The sequence below is a fragment of the Mauremys mutica genome, unplaced genomic scaffold (assembly GCF_020497125.1).
Source record: "Mauremys mutica isolate MM-2020 ecotype Southern unplaced genomic scaffold, ASM2049712v1 Super-Scaffold_2380, whole genome shotgun sequence".
Classification (NCBI taxonomy): Eukaryota; Metazoa; Chordata; order Testudines; family Geoemydidae; genus Mauremys; species Mauremys mutica.
Genome location: NW_025423354.1, coordinates 268039 through 274756, shown reverse-complemented (window position 1 = coordinate 274756; position 6718 = coordinate 268039).

Sequence of the window (6718 nt, the reverse complement as noted above, 5' to 3'; positions counted from 1 at the left end):
CAAGAAAGATCTTGCAGTCATTGTGGATAGTTCTCTGAAAACATCCACTCAGTGTGCAGCGACAGTCAGTGATTCCCAACATTCTGTTTGCTTTTTTAAAAAGAACAGGAGCACTTGTGGCACCTTAGAGACTAACAAATTTATTTGAGCATAAGCTTTCGTGGGCTACAGTCCACTTCATCGGATGTAGCCCACGAAAGCTTATGTTCTTTTTGCAGTACAGACTAACATGGCTGCTACTCTGAAACCTTTGCATTTTAAAGAAAGTGATAGATAAGAAGACAGAAAATATCATATTGCCTCTATATAAATCCATGGCACATGTACACCTTGAATACTGTGTGCAGATCTGGTTACTCCATCCCAAAAAAGACATACTGGAAAGGCACAAAGTACAGAGATGGGCAACTAAAATGATTAGGAGTATGAAATAGGAGAAGAAATTAAAATGACTGGGAATATTCAGCTTAGAAAAGAGATGACTAAGGGGTGATATGCTAAAGGTCTATAAAATCTTGACTGATGTGAAGAAAGTGAACAAAGTAAATGTTTTGTTAGGATAATGCAAATTTAACATGAGGAAAATGCAAGTTACACCAAAACACATAACAGATCTAGATTTCTAAAAAAATATATAATTTAAAAAAAAATGTATTTAATTTAAATTGACTTTTGAAAAGTAAGCCATCATGGGGTAAGAGGGAATATCCTCTCATGGATCAGTAACTGGTTAAAAGATGGGAAACAAAGGGTAGGAATAAATTATCAGTTTTCAGAATGGAAAGAGATAAAAGTGGTATCCTTGAGGGGTCAGTACTGGGACCAGTCCTATTCAACATATTCATCTGGAAAAATGGGTAAACAGTGAGGTGGCAAAATTTGCAGATGATACAAAACTATTCAAGATAATTAAGTCCCAGGCAGACTGCGAAGAGCTACAAAGGGATCTCACACAACTGGGTGACTGGGCAATAAAATGGCAAATTAAATTTAGTGTTGATAAATGCAAAGTAATGCACATTGGAAAGCAATCTCAACTATACATACAAAATGATGGCATCTGAATTAGCTGTTAACACTCAAGGAAGAGATCTTGGAGTCATTGTGGATAGTTCTCTGAAAACATCCACTCCATGTGCAGCAACAGTCACAAAAGCAAACAATGTTGGGAATTGTAGTAATGAATCAAGCCAAGTCAGTCAGTCTGTTCCGGTGGAGTGCCGTGGAGCCGCCCCCAACGGGGCTGTCCACGTCTTTTATTATAATGGTTACATAAATCATTCTATTATGCGCATGTGCTAACATAATCCAACTACTTCGCCCCCTCCCCTGATTGGTGCTTTATGCACTGCGTATCCCAATGGTATGCACCTGGTCAGCGCTTTATCTGTGTGTCTCCTGATTGAGTGTGGGGGCGTGGGAACCACTTCAGCTTAAGAAGTGTAACATTCCTACATCCCCTCCTTTTCTGTTTTGTCGACCCGTGCCTGGTCCGCATGTTTCATAATTCTATGGGCATACATGACGGCTTGGAATGTAGGCAGGGGTTTGCGCCGACAGGGTGTAAAACACATCCTAATATTATTAGGAATACACTGAGCAAAGCAACAAAAACCAATCAAGCAGGCGATAACAATTAAAACATATTACAAAACAATTCAAACCCATCCCATGGATGGCAGCCAAAAAATTATACTCAGCCCAACTAAAAAGGCTGACATTAGCATTACATCCTAATCTCATGGGGATTAAGCTTTGCTGGCATTGGGTACGGGTCTCATTAATTTGGGAGCCAATCAACATTGGCCTCATGGGGAGTATTAATATAAATCTACTTAGGCAACATTAAACTTCTAAAATATTGGCCAATATATAATTAAAGGTCCTCTGACCACACGTAAAAAACCAACTCTCTGGTAACATGATGTGCCCGTAATTGCTGGACACATTGTAAAAGTGTGTACAATTCCATCCTGGGGTACCCACCCACAAACATCCGTCTGGGGGCTTGTGACGTGTGCAATTAACCATCCGTGCACAGGTCAATTTGGCGTGATTGGCTACCCATGGGGTAAAAAGAAACAAGGCACTTGCAGATTTCACATAAGTGGCTTGGCCCCATAGGCTCATTAAAAAATATTGAATCTCGGTGGCATTTATAAAATTAAACATCCCCATTGCATCTGCAGCATCGCCTGGTGCCTTACATACTGGGACCAGGCAGGTGCCCAGCAGGCCATGCATCTCAGGGGCCTGCTGTAAACAAAAGGAAAATCAATTGGCAAAAATCACAAATCGAGCCCACATATTATAACGCATGCAACCATACTATTCAAATTCGGCCCTAGCCGGTAACATACACAAACAACACAACAATATGGCAAAAGAATTAGCAATCAAACAAGCAAAAATAACAGCAGTAAAATTCTTGGGGGTAGGCTTGGCCTTATTATTCTCCAGCGTTCCCTGAGCTTGCTGCACCAGTCATTTCACCTGCCCCCTGGTAACCTTTGGTGCCGTCTTTGTGGCTCGGCACACTGGAAAGGTCTCGGTTAGGGTCAGATTGAAATTGGGTATCGGGTTCTTGAGGCTTTGATGCCACGTCATTGTGCCACGGTCGCACATTCTTGGCAGGGACCCACAACGGACCTGTGGGAGTAAGCACAGCGGCATGCCCCCGTCCCCAGATTCTCAATGGAACGGGGCCATACCAATTAGGGTCTGGGCTCTGCCTATATTTAACAGATGGGCATGGGAGCGGGGTTTCCATCTTAAAATGTCATTCAGTGGCTATAAAATTCTGAAAGGCATTTAAAGTATTTAGAATAAACAATACAATCACTAATTAATTTTGCTTGGCTCCCATGGTTGGCCCATCATCCCCCACTGTTTTGTTTTGCTTTATCAGGTACTCTTTAAATATATAATTGGTCCGTTCCACAAAGGCTTGACCTGTGGATGGTACGGAATGCTAAAAACGTGGTTAATTTGCTACTGCGTGCAAAAATCTGCAAATCTGTGAAAAATGTAGGCGGGGCCATTATCGGTTTTTATCTATCGGGGGGGGGGGGTGGCCCAAATATAATAAAAGTAGGTATCAATGGCAACATGTAAATATTTCCAGAAAAAAAAAGGGGGATAAAGCGTGACATCCATTTGCCAAATTTGATTAAATTAAAAGCCACAAAGATTAATACCCAATTCGGGGCAATGAAAAAAAACTTGCACAATGATTACAAATTAAAACAATACATTGGGCCTAAATTAAAGGAATCATGAAATGCTTCACTAAAAATTCAGCATTGTAATAAAAAAATACATAACTATCAATAAAATCCAAAAAGAACAGAATGGGTTAACTAAAAAGCCAAAAGAAAAAAAAACCCAAAACACTGACTCAGTCAAGGACACCGCTTAGCAGAAGGGAGGGCTTAACAAACAGCCAAGAACAGGGGGCTTGGCGAACAGCCAAAAAAAGCTGCAATAAAAACGGCAGGACTCGGCCAGGCAATAGCAAAATATATTAGCCAAAAAGGGAAGGGAAAAATTACCATCCGGGTCCATGAGTCCCCTTGGTGCTGCTATTTTGGCATAAAAGCCCAAATCTAAACATAAATTCTTCCCACATAATCACTATCTATTACCCTGGGAACTATCTAAACACCATATTTTCCGGCATGGGAATGAGGGAGGATTAGCCCCATCATGGCCGGGGGCAGGGGTCCAAAAAATTAAATAAAAACCACCACCACCTCCCCGGGGAAAGTAAACTCCCTATCTTTAAAACAAGAAAAAATCATTAAAAAAACAATCTTTAAAACCTATTATCATAAGCTAATAATCATATGGAATAAAACTGGGATTTAAAATTCCACACTACAGGGGTCCCATGGGTTAAATGCATGCATTAATCGCTCTAAAATCATGGAGCATTCGCCATTCACCAAATTTTTACTTGATAACCAAAACAGGCGAATGCCAGGGGCTAGCGGATTTTTCCACATGGCCCGCCTGGTATTGTTCCTCACATAAGTGACACAATGCAAAAAATTTCTCCTGGGGCACTGGCCACTATTCCACCCACACATGGGTACTGGTTAACCATACAAGGGAAAGGGCACTAAACTCAATCATAAACAGTAAAATGTAAACAAAATAAATTAACTAAAAAAGGCTAAATTAATTAAAAACACCACTAACTGCTAAAACTCGGCAAACAGCCAAAAGAAAGGGGGGCTTACCTACACCCAAACAGCACTGGCCTCAATACACTGGCCTCAATCATAAACAGTGAAATACAATCCACATTTGCTTAACAAGTCTCTTCCCCATAGGGATACAGCAATATCCATGATATAGGGTTTAAGGAAAATCTCCTTTCCCCCTTCTCTCAAAGTTATAGCAATCCATCGGGTGCTTTGTTGAGCAGCCTGCAATCTGCCCACTCCCCAAATGGCTGGCACTTCAAACCTGTCCCAGGTGAATGGCCACTGCCAAGCGGAGATGACTGTGACGTCAGCTCCAGTATCCGCCAGTCCCTCAAGGGGGATACCGATAAGCGAGCTTCCTCATTAATTCCCACAGGGCATCAGGATTATTTGCCTGCTCTCGTATAGCGGCGAACTGTCCTGCTCCATACAATTGCTCGGGAGTATGCCTCCCCCCCCAATGCCTGCCCCTGTTGAAATTCACTATCCCAAATAACATACTGTGCGGGGCTTAAAGGCATCCTACAAAAATCCTTCCAATCTTGGGGGAGCATGCTATACCCATTTGCAATCCCTTCTAACATGCCTCGGGTAAAGGTGGATTCCAATCCAGACTTAGTAACTGCTCGTCTCGCTTCTCGGAGAACAGGATAGGGGAGGGCTGTGATCTCCCCTTCAGCCAGCTCCTCTGCATTGCCAGGGCGATGTGTCACTGGGAAGGCAGCCAGTAGCTCTGTTATCTCTGTGGAGCTCTGTTCTTCTTCCTTGCTACTTAATTCTTTCTCGCTGCTCAATTCTTCCTCGCTGCTCAATTCTCCCTTCTCCTCCCTGTGTATCATTGCCTGAAAGGGGGACAGCCAAAAATTTGGCCGTGGAGAGCCATCCGTACCCGGACATGCATCATGGCATTCGGGTACCGCCTCAAGCGGCTTGGGAGGCAAGATCCTAGGGTAAGGAGGGGGGACCCAAGGCGCGGGGGTGAGAAGGATAGCCCTGGATAACGCTCCAACTCTGATTAAATCCAGAGCCTCTGTACATCGCTGCCAAAGCAGAAGCCACTCCACCGCAGCTCTAGGCTCTGCGTGCAGTGTCGCCCCTATCTTTATCCAATCTTCTACTGACAGTGACCCGTGATCCGGGTACCAAGGACATTGGCGATTGATTTCAATTAGTAGCTTTTCTAACTGACCCAGGGAAACTGGCCTGCCAGTTTGTTGAATGATGTCTTGCAACTCTTTCGCATGAACTTTCTGCCGAGTTGACAAATTCCCCCCCATACTCACGAAATGAAGCTTTTCTAGCGGAGGTCGGTGCACCGGGGGCTGTTCCAGCCGATGAGCAGGGGGTATCACGTCGGGGTCACCAGATGTAGTAATGAATCAAGCCAAGTCAGTCAGTCTGTTCCGGTGGAGTGCCGTGGAGCCGCCCCCAACGGGGCTGTCCACGTCTTTTATTATAATGGTTACATAAATCATTCTATTATGCGCATGTGCTAACATAATCCAACTACTTCGCCCCCTCCCCTGATTGGTGCGTTATGCACTGCGTATCCCAATGGTATGCACCTGGTCAGCGCTTTATCTGTGTGTCTCCTGATTGAGTGTGGGGGCGTGGGAACCACTTCAGCTTAAGAAGTGTAACATTCCTACAGGAATCATTAAGAAAGGGATAGATAATAAGACAGAAAATATCATATTGCCTCTATATAAATCCATGGTACGTGCACACCTTGAATAGTGTGTGTAGATCTGGTCACTCATCCTAAAAATATATATATTGGAATTGGAAAAGGTACAGAGATGGGCAACTAAAATGATGAGGGGTATGAAACAGGAGGAGAGATTAAAGTGACTGGGAATTTTCATCTTAGAAAAGAGATGACTAATGGGGATATGATAGAGGTCTACAAAATCTTGACTGGTGCGAAAAAGTGAATAAGGAAATTTTATTTAATTCTTCACATAACACAAGAACTAGCAGTCACCCAATGAAATTAATAGGCAGCAGATTTTAAAAAAACAAAATAAAGTATTTCTTCACACAATATAAAGTCAACCCAGGGAACTCTTTGCCAGGGGATGCTGTTGTAGCCCTGAAGATTAATCTGTTGGTCTGTATAAAATGTCTTTTTGATAAAAGTGTGTAGGCTGCATAGATTAATAGAATTTGCAATAAGCTGTAATGCAAGATACCTAGAAGCTTCTAGGCCAGACATCCTGGCCTATTTCCTCTGTGATGCTGAAAGCAACCTTTCAGACCCTTACTCAGAAAAGTAATAATAGGAGACAAACCTACGCAAATTGTCTAGGGACTTTTGAATATCTGCTAACCTTTCACCTAGTTAGGTGCAAAGTGGGGGGGTTTTGCCCACAAATTTCACACATATACCCGCAGATGCGTCATTTAATACGTACACAAAGGTCAGCCTATGAAAACAGGTACCCTCACCTTTCCATGGGGGAAAGACAAATTTGGGCATAGGAGGAAGGATTTCTCCCTATAAAAAGGGT